Source organism: Caretta caretta, chromosome 4 (genome assembly GCF_965140235.1).
Source record: "Caretta caretta isolate rCarCar2 chromosome 4, rCarCar1.hap1, whole genome shotgun sequence".
Taxonomy (NCBI): domain Eukaryota; kingdom Metazoa; phylum Chordata; order Testudines; family Cheloniidae; genus Caretta; species Caretta caretta.
The window spans coordinates 121148649-121168062 of NC_134209.1; positions in this window are offsets into that span (position 1 = coordinate 121148649).

The following is a 19414-nucleotide window of genomic DNA, read 5'->3' on the forward strand; positions in this document are numbered from 1 at the left end:
TTTGAAAAGGAACAGAATGGGCAATAAAAATGATTAGGGGTATGGAACAACTTCCACATGAGGAGAGATTAATAAGACTGGGACTTTTCAGCTTGGAAAAGAGACAGCTAAGGGGGGACATGATTAAGATCATGGCTGGTGTGGACAAAGTAAATAAAGAAGTGCTATTTACTTCTTCTCATAACACAAGAATGAGGGGTCATGAAATGAAATTAATAGGCAGCAGGTTTAAAACAAACAAAAAGAAGTATTTCTTCACACAACACACAGTCAACCTGTGGAACTCCTTGCGAGAGGAGGTTGTGAAAACCAAGACTATAACAGGGTACAAAGAACTAGATAAATTAATGGAGGATAGATCCATCAATGGCTATTAGCCAGGAATGGCCGGGATGGTGTCCTTAGCCTCTGTTTGCCAGAATCTGGGACTGGGCGACAAGGGATGGATCACTTGATGATTACCTATTCTGTTCATTCCCTCTGGGGCACCTGGCATTGGCCACTGTCAGAAGACAGGATAGTGAGCTAAATGGACCTTTGGTCTGACCCAATATGATCGTTCTTATGTCTTCAATATACATTTAACCAAGACCAGATTCTGCTCATGGTATTCATTTCACACACACACAACCTGTTATTTTATACAAAATACGCCAGCTAGGAGGCAAACTGTTAGCAATGTTTTAAATCATCTTCAAAAATGTATTGGGACAGTTTCTTGTCTCCCTCTGAAACCATATTCTTTAGTTACTGTTCTTTTTATGTGTAGAAAAGCATTCACTAATGTATGACTACATCTTGTCATCCTGTGTCACCAGCAAGTGTAATTTTTTTGGGAAAATGGTACATTTGGAAAGAAGGAAATACTTCCACATATAGACACAACAAACACTGCACTTTTAATAGATATCACATGACAATGGTTTTAGGCCATATAGTTAGACTGAATAAAAAGAACAAATGGTCCCAGGTAGCAAGATAATATGGATGTAGCCAATGTTTAGGGCAGTAACTTTCTCCCTTTTAAGGATGTTCCCAACTACTTCTTATCTCTTTGGAAAACTAATATTGATAGGTTTGTGAGAGTATAAAAAGAGTCTCTCTGGAGCATCTCCCTGGCTGGGTGCCTTGCCCAGTTACCACCACAGAGTTGGCCCAGTCAATGGCCTTAGTCCCTGAAGTGGGCCACACCTTTGTACATCTGTTTATGTAACATCAACAGATCCAGGCTGTCAGCAGGTGGGATTAAACCTGGGACCCCCTGGAGCTAAATGCTACATGGAACTTAGCCAAGGCTGTAGCAAACTCATTAAGCTAGAGCTGGGCTAGGTGCTACTAGAGGGGGACAGAGTATCACACCAAGCAGGCATAGGTTACACTTACTTTATTCACAAGTGAGAGAAAAGCAAAAGTTCAGATTCAACAGAGAACAAGCCCCTCTTAGGGTCAACAAAAACCAAAAAGATCAGTGGCACCACCTTATTTCAGGGGTATCAGGGGAGCAGTTTTGCTGGAGTCCTTATGGCCAGATAGCTGGGCTTGGCCCTGGGGGTTGCTGGATCCTCACAGAGCTGGGGGATCTGGTGTGGGGTGTCCCCCCACATTGCTTCAGAGCATCCCCCTTGTTGACTGCAGCTTCCTCCTTTTAAAGCCATCCTCCCTGTGATGCATGATGGGCAGGACCAGAGGGGCGGGGCTACCTTAGCACACAGAGCTTCCCAACCCCTTTCCTGGCAGTGTGGGGTTTATTCACCCTGTCACAGGGAGAGATATGTTTGAAGGAAGATTTTGAGTGAAGAATGGGTGTTCATTTGGCACACCAGAAGGAGGGCATTCTGCATACAGGGCCCAAAGTTAATGATCCTGATCTCCTTTGTAAAGTGTTGGAGATCTACTGATGAAAAATGCTAGATAACAACTAGATATTTATCATTATAATTATTATTATGAGCTATGCACTGTGGAGAACGTGGTAACACGCCTAGTTTAATACAAACTTCAAGTTGTGATGATAAACGCAAAATGTTGACTAGCCAAACAAGAGAAGGATTATATACAATAATGCTGACAATGTGTAGGCACTGTTCACATACACACGAAGATGCAGTGTGTTCCCTGAGAAGCATGTGTCTAGGAAGAGGGGGAGGGGCAGTGTGTAATGACACATCAGTAATTTACAATATAAAGGACAATATTTAAGCATGATATATTCCAGGATGCTACAGAACTTTCAAAAACCTTTCATTTTACTATGATCAACTATAGAGATGTATATCTTAAAGGTATCATGTTTCAATAGAAATCTTTAAACATTATTATTAATTTATTATGTTTTATTATTATTACAATGGTTCCTAGAATCCCTGACAAGGTTGGTTCCCATTGTACTAGGCGCTATATAGTTGTTAAAAAAAAAGACAGTCCCTGCCCCCAATAATTTACAATCTAGTTTAAGACAAGATATAACAGATGGATGAAACCAATGGTAAGGAAAGGGAGAATGGGGTAATAATAAGATACACTTGTTTTTTCATAGACTATGTTCATAATTTGCAGGTAGAGAGTTTTTAAGTGAGCCAAAACCACAGATCAGTAGCATAGCCTAGCAATTATCAGCTGACATACAGTGTTTTGTAGGCATTGCAGTACCAGTAAATCTGAAGAAGGGATATAAAGGAGTACCACGAAAGTTTGTGCATTTTCTGTTGTTCATAGTTATTCTACCCTTAAACCAAGGTCATGTTCTGCCTAAGGGGAAAGTATTCTTGAGGTATAGGTCTTCAAGTCAGATGACATCTATCCTATTACTAATTACAGATTGGGTTCCTTCCAAAGAACATTGGGTACAGTGTAACTTTCCTGAATGAGAGGGTTGGGTTTTTGTTTTTTTGGGGGGGCGGGAGAGTGAAGAGATTGTTATTGTTGTTTATGAAACATATTAATGGGATCTGAAAGAGAAGGGCAAAATGTTGTCTTTAACTTGATGAAGCAATCAGAACTAGGCAGCAGTCCCAGTTTCCCAATATATATTTCAAAATTGTTAGAATGGATGGATGCATGTGGCATAGACGATGAGTTGGGGATTGTTAATGCTGGAAATAGCCAAGGAGAAAAAGAGACATGTTCAAAGAAAGTCAAAGAAAACTTTCTCCAGAGATTACTTTTTAAAGAATAGGTTTCAAAAAGGGAAATTAAGTCACAAAGTAGTCATTAAAGACCATTTGCAAAATATATTTTTCTTCTCCTTTCTTTTCATAGCTGTGTCATATTTTCCCCTATGCAGTACTGAACCTTAAGGGAAAAATTACAGTAGAACTACAGATAATGCAGAGGCTTTGCAGATCTCTTCCCTCAGACTCACCTGTAACGTAATGCCTACTGTAAATGGCTGAGGGCAATGGCTAAGCATCTCATCTTCCCCCTGCCTCTATTCTTTTTGTATCTTTTGTCTTTAGCTGGGGCATAGTGAGGTCATTATATGCAGAGTTAATTAAAACTGTTCAGTCATTTTTTTCCAACCAAAACTTAGGTTTTTCAGCTAAACAAAAAATGTTGTGTGAAGTGTCTGCTCTTCCTCAAAAAATGATTTTTTGGTTGGAAAACTGAAAATCCAAATTCTGGCCTTTCCCCCCATTTTCATTTGATATTTTCTAAGAGGGTATCATCCTCCCTCCCTCACCCCCTCACCTCCCAATTTTCCGACCAGCTGTAACTGGAAATCTTTGCAATGACTTCATTGGGAATTGGAACAAGCCCCCGAGGTGAGCCAGGATTTTACTCTTAGCCTTTAAGCATAACCCGCTATTTAGCGTGTTATGTATCTCCCTCTGGGCCCACTTTGTGAGGGTGTAAGTTTGTTACAGCTCCCGGCTGTGGGAATTGGTACTTTAACTCAAGCTATAGACACTTCTGCCTTTAGCTTTGGAGATGTCCAGGTCAAACACTGTGTGAGTCAGTCAAACTCACTGACATTGCTGCAGCCTAAGGAAGGCTGCAGGCCCGGCTGAGGGCAGTTATACACTTTCTGTTGGGGGGATGGTGAGCACCTGTTTGGTGACAGTCATAGGGATAACAAGATAAGTGGGGAGAATATAAGAGGAGGAAAGAGGAAGTAAGGAGTAGCTCAAGAGGAGCTCAGAAGGAAGCCCAGGGAGCGAGGACTGCAGGGAAGCGTACCTTGCTGTAAGTGTGTATTGCAAAAGTATTACTATGGAGGAGGGAAATAAATATACACCTTGATGTAAGATAAAGTCTGGTGTGTGACTGTGATTGTGAAACCATCTGAACGGCCCAGGCAGTGAGGTTCACTGGGTAGTGATGGAGGCACTATGTGATATCCTGGTCATGACCAAGATGGCAATCCTCACATAAGCTCGTGGGGCCAGGCACTATCCTAGACTTTATGTTTGTAATAAGGGCCCAGTAGGACCTTGATTCTGATTGATGCATCTGGGCACTACCATAGTGAAAGTGTTAAAAAGGTACATTATATAGAGATTCATTCTTGTAACTGTGTGTTGAACTGGGAGAGAAAAATCATATGATATACCAGATATTTGATCACAGGCTAAAGCCTCTATTGAAAGTAATACCAAAACTTTACAAGTTCAGATAATTCTCCTCTTGTCCTAACTGTGTATTTTATCGGTCTTCATTGCAGGCTTGCTCCAAAGTCCACTGAATGGGAGTCTTTCCATTGACTTCCGTGGTCTTTGGATAAAGCTGTATCTGGCCCAACTAGTCTAGTAGTGTTATGTTTAGTTTTCAAATGTCATCTTTTTCAACTGACTGGAAAAATGTACCCATGTACCCATAATCCATAATGGAGTAGAATGTACAAAAACATGTTTCAGCCACTTCCAACCTATGTAAAGGGCTGATGTTGCTGTGAATACAAACATTTTTGAAATCATAAAGAACATTGCAAAGAGAACTGGTTGGAAAATCCAAACTTTTCAAAAGGTTGATGAAAAATACCAGAATATTACATTCCAGTACTGGCCAGACATTGTTTCACTGTGTGACCTTGGGCAAGACACTTAACCTCTTGATGCCTACATTTCCTCATCAGCATAGTGAGTAAATTACTTACCTTATTTACTGCAAAATCCTTTCCTAGCTCATGGTGATTAGGGGAAGTTTAGTTCGTTAACCTCTGTAAAGCATTTTGAGGTTTTTGGAGAAAAGGTCCCATATATAGGCAAATTATTTATTCATACGAGTTACAGATACTGTAAGAAAAGTTGGAACACTTACTTCCTGATCTTGTGTGGCTGGAAACAAATACTGGTATATATAAAATAAAATTAGCACCTAACACTTCTGGAAGTACCAGCTACAGCCTCCCCTGTTACCTTTGTTAAACCACTACTGTAAACGAATCATGAAAAGGGATCCAGTTCAGTGAATCAAAATGAATGTTAACCTCCCCCACCCCCCACCCGAACTAAAATTAGAGAAAGAACACCTGAGGCAGTAGGTGACTTTACTGTTTCCTCTGAGTGTCTGATATGAATGATTAGGGAAAACTGTTAATTGTATTAGTAGAGCCACAATGACAGCATCTCCCTTTACTTGCATTTTAAGTATTGCTCTGTGCGACTGTGTGACTCACAGATGAGGGAAGGATATTCACATCCTAACTCTCCCTTTGCCTGGAGAACAGAGATGATGCTGTTGCTTCCGCAAACTTCTGTCACATGCAGCAAGAAATTTGAGGACTTTGGGGCCTTTGAATTCACTTACCTATTTCATACACACCCCGTTACTTCTCTACCTTCCTTTCCTGTGTTAGATTGTGTTTTCTCCTTATTCCCTTACAAAGGTATAATGAGTTTTTATCCTTGTACTGTACCTATTCTGTTCTACTGAGACAATCATCCATCAAAAACTTTTCTGAGTAGAAGATCCTGATTTGGGACTAAAACAATAACCTGCCAACATTTTGACAACTCCTATTCTGCTTCTTCCACACATGCCTGAGACCTGATTTCTGTCCAGGAACATCAGGGTGTTTGCCATCTACTTTTTATGTAAAACTTAGGGGAGGCTTGTCTAGTGGCTGGAACATTGGCCCAGGAGTCAGGTCTCCCATCTTTGCCACTGGTTCACAGTGTGGCCATAAACTCTCAGACCTATATGTGTGTATCATGTAACACCATAAACTTCAATGGAATTACACCATGGATGATTTTTTGCCCTCTCTGTCTCATCTGTAAAATGATGATTACAACACTTACTTGTCTAGTGGGGCTGCTATAGGGATTAATCAATATTGCAAACCACAATGGGATCCTCAGGTGAAAAATGTAACAAAAGCACAAAATACTATACATATTAGTATCAGTATTTTGTAGTTTCAGTTGCCTGCCCAAGTACTGAACTGTGACAATTAAATTAAACTCCATTTTCCTCCAACTGCTTTATCTGTGTGTTTTCATCATCTAAGCTGGGACTGATAAAGTATATGAATATAATAAGAGGCTCTTGCAAAGAAGCCTTTAAAAAGGCTTTTATTTTTTGCCTTACAAATGTTTTTCATGTTGACAAAATATATTGATTTCTCATCTGCAAATAAACAATAAGAAAGAAAACAATAAATATGTGATCATGAAACAAGACATGGCAAAATAATTATAAAAGTACAAGGTGGTTATGTTACTTTCATTTCCAGGCCAGTTGCTTGCAATAGGAGTCCAGGATGTGCTGATAAAGAAACCCCTTGATAATAATGATGATGATGATCAAGGAATTCAGTAACAAAACTACATCTATTAAACTATTTTCTGTATCTAACACAACTATAGAAGGACTTTAAAGCCCAGGGTTTAGATTCTCAGCTGGTGTAAATTGTCATCACTGCACTGACAATTTATGTAAGTTGAGGATCTGGCTCAAAATACAAGATTTTAGACACTTTTTCAGTATATTTATTTATTATGACTTTTTTTCTGTAGAGTTTTGGTGTTTCCATTATGCTCATGATTGCTACTTGTCATATGGAGAAAGTGTGATTAAGAAAATCTCATGCTCCCATGGAAAAAGTTGCAGGAGAAAGAGCTCTTTTGGGTTCAAGGAAGGAGAGGTGGTGCCATGGAGATGTTTGAGGACCCCATTTATGTGGATCTGTATGTGAAAGGTCTTCATCAAGCTTCCAGTACAAGACTCACTGAAGTCAATGGAAAAAATCCCACTGACTTCAATGGAACTTGGTTGGATCAGTCCACAAGTGGGGGTCCAAGGCAGATGATCTAGCTAAAAGGGATGCAGCATACTAAATTTGAACCTTGATCTTTAGCTCCCTTTGTATTGTGCTTTTGCTTAGTGAAAACAGCTTTTTACCCAAAGCATCATTTAATAAAAAAAGCACTGGGCTAAACCTGTTTTTACTTATTTTTGAAAAATCTGTTACAAAATTGGCTGTAAAGCAAATATTGCTTGACGTAAAACTGTTTTGCAAGGCTTCCTGCATAATGCCAGAAACAGTTGTAAGGCGGTCCCACAAGATGAAGAGCCATTAGAGAAAATAAAGCTGTTCAAGAAGAATAGCTTATGTTTGCATTGGTGTGTGCCTTGCACTGTGATAACTCCTATAAGAATTAAACAAACAGTTATTTTAAAGACTGTAGTAATAACGCTCCTTTACTAACTGTAATCTTTTTGGAGAATACTTTAAAGGACATTGTGGTTTAAAAAAATATACAAAAACACAAAACTTAGAAATAAACACTGGAAGGCCTGAAAATTCAGTTAAGATTCTGCTTAAATAAACAAACATTGGAAGGCATGGAAATATACAATTAATGGCACCCAAACAACCTTAAATCTTCCCCTTTACTTCCCCCTCAGATGAAACTGAAACTTTCAGAAAACCTAACCTATTCTTTCCAATGCTATATATATTTGATTTCTAGTCCTGAGTAGTTGCATGTCATTGGACTTTCAGCCTGTTGATCCAGATTGATTATTGTCTGTCACTAGTTTTCACTACAGCTGGTGTAGTTTAGAGAAAGAAACTCTGAATTTATCTGAGACAAAAGGGAATATATTTGTCGTAAATTGTTCCCCCTGGCACGCCCCTCCCCCCCTAACGTGGCAGCTCTTTGAAGTTGTTTGAAATGTTCCAGAGAACCAGAGAAGATGGATCATTGGACAAAATATAGGTGATATATTTAAAAAAAAAAACACGATAAATGAAAGTCATGGCCTGGCCCCATTATTAGTCGCATTGATATCATCACCACACAGCATCCCTGATGAAACACTTTGGAATAACCCAACAACTTATTTAACAATGGAAACTAGAGCACATTAGGTACTAGTAATGCATTATAAAACATGTTTCAGAGTAGCAGCCCTGTTAGTCTGTATTCGCAAAAAGAAAAGGAGTACTTGTGACACCTCAGAGACTAACAAATTTCTTTGAGCATAGGCTCAAAGAAATTTCTTAGTCTCTGAGGTGTCACAAGTACTCCTTTTCTTATTATAAAACATGTATCACCTATTTTTTATATAAGTTTAGAAATAAATTTGGCAAAAAAGGGGGAAATGAGTAGATATAATGTCTTCCTTATATAGCAAAATTGTACTGCTTGCTAGAATTGGCTTATGATGGAAGTTATACTTGAAAGCTTTTGTAATGAAGAACACTTGTTTATGTCATGTGTGTTTGATTTATTATTCAGCTTTATTCCCAAGTGGAATTTTTTGATTTGAGATGAGTTTATAATTATGGTTTTAGATACTGACTGCACAAATTAAATGTCTTTCACTCTAAGAGAATTATACATATAATTAAGAATTAAAGAAGAAAAAATATCGTTTGCCTTGATTCTAGCACTATCTCTTTTTAACTTGCATACAATTTTACTGTGTAGATTCAGAACACCCATTGCAGCATCTTCCTTGATTGCGTCGCAATAGTCAAATCTGATGTCATACACATTGGATTTATAGGGCCTATTTTACTGTAGAAAACTGGTGAGTCTACATGTTTCAGTAACAATTTTCCACTAAGGAGTGGTACAGATTTTCAAATGTGCCAGACCACTGATAATAATTTAAGATATACAAGGTCACACTTTTAACTGCTTCTGATTATGCACACTGATGTACAGTTAGGGCTTATCTAAACAAACATTTAGTTCATGGCAAGCTGGAGTGTTACTCTACCCCACACAAGCCTGCCATTGAATAACTATGTGTGTGGACCGTGTTGACGAGCGTTAGCAATTTGTTAATGTGCTTTGGTCTACTCCTGTTTCAAAGAGGACTAGATCAAAGCACAGTAATTAATTGTTAATACGCAGCAGCAGTGTCCACATGGACAGTTAGTATGCGGCAGGCTGGGAGGAAGGTAGATTCACACTACAACTTGCCATGAACTAAACATTTGTGTAGAAAAGCCTGAAACTGCAGATGTGAATGATAACATTTAAACCACCCAACTGCACCTGAACTTGGATCCAAAAGGGCCTCATTTTGATCTCATTATTCTGGTTTCACAGCAGTGTGAATTCATTGATTTCAGTGGAATTACTCCTAATTTATGCAGATGTGAGAGGAGAATCAGACCCAAAATGTGGCCAAAGGTAATAACAGTGTTGGGGGCTCAGTTTAGTAGGATACAACAAAAAATCCTACCCATAAATTTATTATGGGATTGCAAATACTAAAAGGAGAAGCAGCATGGTCCAGCTGATATCGTGAATAGGGTGTTAGCCTGGAACTTGGGAGATCCATGTTCAGTTCCCTGGCCTTCCTGCGGGGCCTTATATAAGTCACTTTGGTCTTGTCTTCACTACAAAAGTAAAGATGAGCTTGTTTGTAATTTTTTGTTTGAGTTAAACACTATGGAGAAGTTTCAGAGGAGAAGCTTACAGTTTAACTCATCTTGCTAACTTATATGAAAACAACAAACTACTTTGTTTTCATTAGAATTTTACCTCATAGAATATCAGGGTTGGAAGCGACCTCAGGAGATCATCTAATCCAACCCCCTGCTCAAAGCGGGACCAATCCCCACTTTTTGCCCCAGATCCCTAAATAACCCTCTCAAGGATTGAACTCACATTCCTGGGTTTAGTAGGCCAATGCTCAAACCACTAAGCTATCCCTCCTCCTTCCTCAAGCTAACTAATTTGAGTTAAGAAAACACCTTTTTTTACATAATGAAGAAAAGGCCTTATTCACTCTTTGACTCAGTTCACCATCTGTAAAACAGGAGTATTAGCACTTCCCTACCTTACAGGGGTATCTGAACGATAAACACATTAAAGAGTATGACAACCTCAGATAAGTACACAAGCGAGACAGCCTAAAATGAGATTAAAGTGTCAGTTCTGATTAATAAACCATAAAAACAAACAAACAAAACCCTTCCTAAAACTCACTCATGTGTGCTGAATAGATGATAGTAGGAGGAATTGTATTTTAAAGTATTAAAATCATAGTACAATATGAAAGAAGGATAACCATATTTTTTAATACAAGCTTCATACTTACAAACTGTTTTCCTATTATGCTGTTTACAAAAAAATATGAAAGTTCTCCACACCAGGCAAAACCTGAAGCTGGCCTTAGTCTTGATATGTTTCCAACAGGTCCAGATGTTATATTTATTCTCTTTATTTTGGTTGGGCCCAATCCAGTCTTTTGACTGAGGACACATTTTACCATAGCTGTTTACTGCCATAGGTTAGTGTTCAAGAAAGCATGTGGTCCCTTCACTTCAGCTGCTCTTGAGTGTGTGTGTTTTTATTTCCATATTAACAGCAAAAAGGTAAGATGGTGGAGGTCATGCATGATCATTGGTAACTGTGTATCTTAGCCCTTACCAAAGCGAGGGTAAAATGAACATAAATAGCTGCTACACTTTTAGGTAATTAGGGAAGAGTTTTCTCTGTCCACTTAGGGTACATTTACACAGCAATAAAACACCCATGGCTGGCTCCCACCCCCACAAGTGGGGAGGGTCTCAGATCCCAGGTTCAAGCCCAAGTCTGAATGTCTACATAGCAATATTTAGCCCTGCAGCCTGAGGCCTGTGAGCCTGAGTCAATTGACCGGGCCAGCTGTGGCCTTCTTCTGGCAGAAGATTAAACTAACTAGCAGAACTAGTTATCTACTCACATGTTCAAATTCAAGCAAATGTGCGTTTTGCAGGAACAGGGCCTTACTTTGCAAGCAGTCCCCTTGAAATCAACCGGCTAGAGCCACCAAGGTTTTCTCTCCACTGTTATCCTCATCTTTACTCCTGTCTTCCATCCTATTGTTCATTGCACTATTAGTTCCACCTTGTTTTAAATTAGATTGTAAGCTTTTGGGACCCTGTCTTCCTATGTGTTTATGCAGTGCCTGACATGACAGAATGCATACCACCACACAAATAAATAAATTACAACAACAATAATAATAATAATGTGACAATTTATCATGTTATAATAGAGTCCTGACATAAAACATTAAAATTCAGATAGCTTTGTGAGTCATGAATGAATTGTGTGGGAATTCCTCCACTTACACAGACTAAAATTCCAGTACTGTAAATAAACAGAATTACAGTGGCAAGTATGGATTCCAGAAAGATAGTCCCTTGGATAAATGTGTTACAATATAGAACACAACACAGTGGCATTTAATGCTGGTCAGCTACAGTTCATTTTCATTCAATGCTTAAACCATTAGCTCCTTGTGAGGACACTTTTGATTGTCCTCTTTTCAGAAACTCATTACCCCCTTCATTCACAATATTATGCAGGTAACAGATGTAACATGAAACTCAGGTTACTTTGAAAATATGAGCACTTGGAAGACTGCATTTTTCTCTCTCTTTCCCAGTTGCATGCAATTTGTATATGCATTGTATTGCCCCATAATCAGCAATGCCCTTGGGACGATTCCATCCGGCCCCCAAATTCACACAGAAGGCACCATATTGTTCCACAAAATGGTTGTCCTCCACACAGTGTGACCTTGCACACACTATACATATAAGGTCATGTCGCATGGAGGATGCCGTTTTGTATGCAAGTGTAGAATTGCTTGCTTGACTAAAAATGTCACGCCATGCCACTACTCTTACCAAGGCACCCTTAATTGCATTCTCTACAAAATCTTTTTTTTTATTACACAAAAGATAAAATATTAAAATACAGGGAGATTCAACAAACAAGTCCTCTGAAGTAATAAAAAGAAGAAAATTATAAAACTTCTGTGGGAAACTGAAAAACTATTTACTGTAGAGCACTGCTCAAACCTGCATTATTTTTACAGGCCAGAAGGTAACAGTAATTTTTTTAAAAGCTTTTGTTTCAGTAGCAAAAGATGCTATTTCTTTCCTGACCTCCTTCCTTAAGTGTTTGCCATATGTTTGGCTTCCGTGGAAAGGTATATTATTTTATGACTTACCTCTCTGGCATACAGTTCATTTTAAAATGGGAAGATTTCTTTTAGAATTTGAATGTGAAGTGGCTTTGGAGAATAAATATAAACCAGTACCCACTAAACCAAGGGTTGTTGAAAACAGAGGCATTAAAGGAGATGATGGGAGAACCGGTTCAGATAAAGATTCTGCCTCCCATCCCCCCAGCTGCTGCGTGCCATTCTGGCAGTACAAAGCAGATGCAAAGATGAATTAACAGACTATCCAGAAATTTCTTTCATATGGGGAATCTCTGGGTGATATAAGACCTACGTAGCAGCTCCGATAGGACTCCATCTTGTGGGGGCCCAATTTTTATAGGGATTTAGGCATTGTTTAGCTGAGTGCAGGGGGATAGTTAAGTGCCTAAGAAAAGGATTTTCAGAAGACATACAGCTGAGAAGGAAGCCATGTAAGTAGCCAGGAGTGATGTGCCTGGGAGAGGAGAAGGAAGAGGAGAGGCGTTTAGGTGGCAGACCTGGTGTATCTAGCTGACTGGCCAGGGATAGGTACCTCCCTCTTCTCAGGATCCTCAACCACGAACCCTCTCCTGGAGTTAGAAACCTAAGACAGGTCAGCTGCTCAGATAACCAATGCCCTAGCAACTGAAACCATCTCTCTGTCTCCTGCTCACACTCAATACCACTTTCAAGCTCACCCTGAATGTTCTTGTGCTCTTGGGTGTCTTGGCTGTCTTTTTGTGTGGCTGTTGTATTGCTCCCCCACTTATTGGTGCCCTGCTGCAGGGTCTGACAATGTATCAGGTCTTAGATGTATGTTTAGGCTGCTTTTGGTGAAATTCTGGGTGAAATTCTGGTCCTGCTGAAGTCAGTTAGAATTTTGCCAGTGTAGACTGGATTTCACCTCAGAAGTGAATGTGTAAGAAAACATGAGTCTCTGAGAAAGTTAATCTGTTTCCAGCTGTAAATGTAATACTTTTGGTGGGGAATACATAATTTATCCTTAATTTAAATTAATCTGAAATCTCTTTTAATATTATCAGGATTAATTGCCAGCTCTTAAGATTTAGGGGCATTCCTTATTAAAGCTGATTTTTTTTCTCATTAGTTCACACTGTCTTCTTCCATAGAATACATCTGGGGATTAACAGTCCATGTTTACTGAATTCGTTGTAATTTTTAAACCTAGCAGTATGGTCTTTTTCTATATTCAGCCTTTAACTCCGCATACAGATTTAGGCCCTGATCTTTCAAACACATACAACCATGAGTAGCTTCCATTGATTTTCATAAGGCTATTCATGTGCGTAAAGATAAGCACATGGTTAACTGTTTGGAGAAGCAGGGCCAATGGTGCCATTCTAAATATATTGGGAAAAAAATACTCAGCATCAAAATATACTCTTCCCTGGAGTTTGCTGAAGCCAAGGAGATAAACTGCCATTTCTCAGAACCTTTTTCAAAACCACAGAACTCTGCATTGTGACAAAATAAGGCCCCCATTCAGCAGAGCACTTCAAGTGAATTGGATTCAGTGGAGTTACTCATTTGCTTAAATACTTGCTGATTTGGGGGCATAAGAGAATTATCCATTATTTACAGATATAGCAAAAGGGTAGGTCTTACTGGTCAGCTTGCTTTCCAGATGCTGGAATTTCATATGACTGATGTAAAGAGTTTACTACAGAGCTTAATGGAGTGTGTTAAGTATTCAGAAAAAAAGAAAAGGAGTACTTGTGGCACCTTAGAGACTAACAAATTTATTTGAGCATAACCTTTCGTGAGCTACAGCTATTCAGAAGACTCCTTTATACAGCAAATAATAAATTCACTTTTCTATTTAGTGTATTCACTGGAGATTCATATTCTCCTCATAAACCTTGCAATAAATTTTTTACCTCTGATTTCAAATGCTGTGATACTTTTAATAATAACAAATGTTGTCCCTGAAGGACTGTGAATATGCTGATCAAAAAAAGAGCTTCCCATGGGAGCTCCATAATAATGAAATAGAGACCTCTAGTTTCACACACCAAAATCGAGGAGAATATCTTTTGAATTTCTGTGGATGCTCTTCACGTTTTACATGACACACTGTTTATTTCGTTTTATAAATATGCATTTCTCTATTATGTACAGCAGGCTTTACCCTACAATTGGTATGGTTTTAGAATATTTTGTAGACTTTTTCCAGAGTATTCTATGTTCCATTATATCATCTCACTGTGCTGTGCAGGGAGATAGTGTCATAATGTATTCATGTAGAATAAATTAGGCAATTTAAGAGAACATTATTTCGAAATACAGTGCAATGCTTCTTCTGAATATTCTTTCCACATCTCCTCCTTCAAGAGAAGATCTTTAAAAAAAATTCTAATGCAATACTATTGATGAATGAAAGTTCTTCTCTGCATAGAATAGCAGCAGTGTGCCCATATTCCAGCTTCTGAGTTTAATCTATTTAAAGTATTGTATTGGGCGATTGGACGCTGTTGCATTGTTGGATCTGGTTTGGAAGTATAAAGTGGATCAACTGGTGGATCAACAATCTATCTAAGGTTATATAATATCACCCCTATTACCATGGTAACTGGGAGCCTCACAATCATTAATGTATTTATCCTCACAATATCCCTGAGAGGATGTTCCCATTTTACAGATGGGGAACTGAGGCACAGAAAGACAAGCCAATCGTCCAAGGTTATATGGGAGCAGGGAATTGAACCCACAATCCTAAGAGAGGCTGTAGCCTGGTGCCCCACTGAACCTGGGTTGTTCTTTGGCCCCTTGTGGAAGACAGGCAGGATATGACTTCACCTCCTCACATTCTCATCATCATAGGAGTGATATGCACCACCTAGTTGTATGTGCTCCCTTGAGTGCAGAAACTGCTACTGGGGCTTTTGTAAAAGTGTGCAACTTCTAGGAGGAGCTCCTGTGACCCTCCCCCACACCATGCTCCTGTATGAGGGCCAGTCCCAGTGTTACCCTGTGTATCTACCTGACCTTCTGCATAAATAATGGTGTTAACTACAATTGTGGTAATTGTGGAGATTAGGTATATGCTAATTAGGCCCTTAGAGTGCTGGCATCCAATTTTTGGTTGTTTTCTGCACTCAAAATTGTACGTGTATGGACAGGACAACAATTTTAGTTTCTTTAACATTTTGATTTGTAAATGAAACAACTTTTTTTAAGAGAGGGAAAGAAAGTAGGAACGCACAGTCTTCTGACTGCTTGCTGGTGTAGAAGAATGGGCTATCCTTCAGTTGCTGGTTTCTCTTTTCTTTGTAATAAATACAGTAATGTCAAGATGGTGGATAGTGTAACAGGTTTGTTCCATGGATCCCATGGCTCCATGAGCTAAACATTTTCCCTTGTCTGATATGTGATTCTGGCCTCCCGTATTACTGGCAACTCAAAACATTGTGATGAGATTGTTTTGGGAGTAAGTAATTCTCCCTTTGCTTTACCAAGTCCAAATCTTATCTTACCTCCTTAATTTTTAACACTATTCTTCTTTCCTCTTTCCCAGTTACATACACCACCTGGCTCACTAACTGGCAACCTGAACTCCTGAAACCATAACGCCTTCTCCACCTCAATAGTGTCACTGGGCTTATTCCCTCTTTCCTGTGACAAACTACAGCTGCTGATCCTTTCCCTTTCAAGGTCCAGATGCCTCTCATCTCAGACTCAGAGGCTTGTTGCATTGCAGAATTTTACAGCAGCCTATTTGCTAAAAATAAAACGCAATATGGTTGTTTCATCTGAATGTTTGGATTATTCTGAGTCTTTCCATATATGATGAAAAGAAGAAAATATTGCAACTGATCCCACTGTGGGCTGCTGTTGCTCGTGTCATGGGGTGCCAGTCCCCTAAATATTTAGTAGTGCACTGGGTGTACTACACAATCAGAGGGAAGTCCTGTAAGGTGCTACAAGCATTAGGTTCTTCAAACTCTAGCCCTCAGCAGGTTCCCAAGAATCATAGAAGATTAAGGTTCGAAGAGATCTCAGGAGGTCATCTAATCCAATCTCCTGCTCAAAGCAGGACCAACACCAACTAAATCATCCCAGCCAGGGCTTTGTGCAGATTCCACCACCTCTCTAGGTAACCAATTCCAGTGCTTCACCACCCTCCTAGCAAAATAGTGTTTCCTAATATCACTCAGACACTTCAGATAAGAAAGAGGATTTCTTTACAGGGGCTACCAGAAATGAAAGGGGCAAACACACTCAGCACACCTGCTTTAGTTGTAAACTTGTCAGAGTTCGATTTGTATTCTTTTATAATTCCGACTGATAATATTATTGTTTATTTTTGAGCATTGTTTTAGAGGTTTTTATCAATTTAAATTTTCCCAATTGTGCAAAATTATGAGTTTTAAGTAATTTTTTCCTCATTTTTCTCAATTTAAATTTTCATAGTTGAGGGAAAGCAAGAGGGTGGGGTTCAGCCATTATTTAATGAAAGTAGACATTGGGATTCAACAAGTTGAAGCTTTATACATCGTTAAAACACAAACTGTCAATATCACATGTCAAAATATACAAAGTCAGTATCCTTCCTTCAGCTAATCATACCTTTTGTTTCTATTCACTCCCTCGTCTATTTGTAATGAGTCTTATTCAAAAGTCTAAATCACTGGATTTTGACACTAGTAAGCTCTCAAGCAACATTTTTTCTTCCTTTGCCTACCTGTAAATTTTGGTTCTTATTAATGGGGAAAAAATTTCATTGGTTTGGGTGTGTAAGGTGAACTTGACATTTACTGATAAAAGTCTAATCCTTCCAAGCCTATTTAATGGTTAGAAAACAAATGCAACATTGCACAACGCAGCCCCAAGGGGCAGTCCTGTACAGTCCGTGAGTATAAAGGTAGCATGTTCTGGTATAATCCCTGTGCATCATCCTCTTGCCTGCAGGCCGCAGCCTTGTGTTCTCTTGCTATGGCTATTGCTGGCCTCCTGCCAACAAGGGTGTGTATTTCTGTCCAACTCTAAGGCCCGCCAGTCCCACTTCATTGCTATCAGTACTCCCCTCTGCATTCAGTGCCCAGGCAGCTGCCTTTGGCCTATTCTCCTGCTCCTATAGTCTTTGGATTCTTCTTGAGCCTGTTCTCCTCTGACTTCTGGTAGTACTTCCCTATCCTGTGCTGGAGGGATTATGGAGCCAACTGGATGGTAACAGAACATAGTAATGGCTCAGTAGGTTCATTACAATATATTTATGATTGTTCAAGTGTATTTTAATTTGAATGCACAGAGAATTATACTATGTGTTCCCAAACACAGAGTTGGAAATAGGCCCCCAGTATCTTGAACTTTCCAGTGTTAATGTTGTCCTTCAGCTTTAGACACACTGTTTAACTGTATCCTTTTCAATGCATAACATTTTGCAAATCCCTGAAAATCACAGCTTCCTTCCCCTGGCCATACTGCCTGTACGAGCAGCTATGGAGGGGTGTGGCACAGGGGCTGCTACCATGGCTCTGAGACAGCTGTGGATTCCCTAACTTGAAAGGATCCTTTCATGGCCTGTTCAGCCAGCTTTATGGCAACTTTGTGCTTGTGCAGTGGGGCAAAGCAGCCTTAAGACAGGAATGAATGGGATCTCACAACCAGATTTTACTCCATCCTTACTCAGGCAAAATTTCAGTTGACTTCAGTGTGCATTTAGCCTGAGAAAAAGGCAGGACCATGGGAAAATTTAACAAGGACTGGAACTCTGGGGCCAAATGAGAGTTTGAGGGCAATATTAGCCTCCAGGTTACATATACACAACAATAAAAGACCCATGGCACAGCTGTGGCTGGCCCAGATGAGCTGACTCAGGCTCATGGGGATCGGGCTGCGGGGCCATACAATTGCAGTGCAGATATTCAGGCGTGAGCTGGAGCCTGGGCTCTGGGACTCTCCCCTCTTGTGGGATCTCAGATCCCAGGCTCCAGGTTGAGCCTCAATGTCTACACTGAGATTTTATAGTTCCACAGCCCAAGGCCCATGAGCTGATTCTGCTGACCTGGGCCAGCCGTGGGTCTTTTATTTCAATATAGACATGCTCTAAGTCATTATTCTACATGGAAAATTTAGCTTAGTTAAACAATTTTATAGGATTAAACTCTCATGTGCTGAATGGACATGGACATTGTTTATTTTTTTTTTTACTCTAATAACAATCATGGATTATTACTATAGCAAACTCACTGCTTAATTATATGGTTTTAGGTTTTAAAAATATCCTAGAGTGATCTTCAGATAATTAGTCCTCTGATATTATTGATTACATTTACTTATATTGTATAAGCCTTTTGAGATGCAAACATCTGATCTGTTTGGCTGAAAAGAGGGATTTGAGAGAGGACAAAAATAAATATTCATTTCAGGCTATTGAAAATGTAGTTTGGTGAACAAATTATAACCCATTTTGCTAATCAGTAAGATTGCACTGAAAATTGGCTTTGAATGGGAAGAGTGGGTCAACATTAAATACTGAGCATTTACAATCCCTAGGATTTGATCTTCCGCTGATATTTGTGTCCTTTCTTTTACTTAGAATAGAAAATGTGGGAAAATCAAAATCCATGGCATGAAAAATGTTGAACATTTAATGGCAACCACTTTAATCTGGGAATTCCAGCTAAAATATCAATATTTAGCTTTAGGGAAAAAATTCAACATTCCTACAGTACCTGGCTGCAGCAGCAGCAGGGCTGGTTCTGATGCTTCTTTCCTCCCCACTCTTCATGACAGCAGAGGAAGAGTGTGGTAGCTCATCTCTGGCTTCCTCACATGGTCAGGAGGAGCCATTCCCTTGTTCTTATTCTGCAACAAGTTGGCTTTGTGGCTTCTTCAAAGGGTTATAAGTGAGGAGGAGAAAGTGACACTCTTTTCCTCTTCATACATCCTTTGTTTTTGCAGGGCAGAAGCAAAGAGAGATGGGGAAGCTCAGGGCACGGGTGGAAGGGAGTTAGAGAAAGAGTGTGGTGGTGGTGGTGGTAGGAGACTTCAGGAGTCCAGCCAAAGTTGC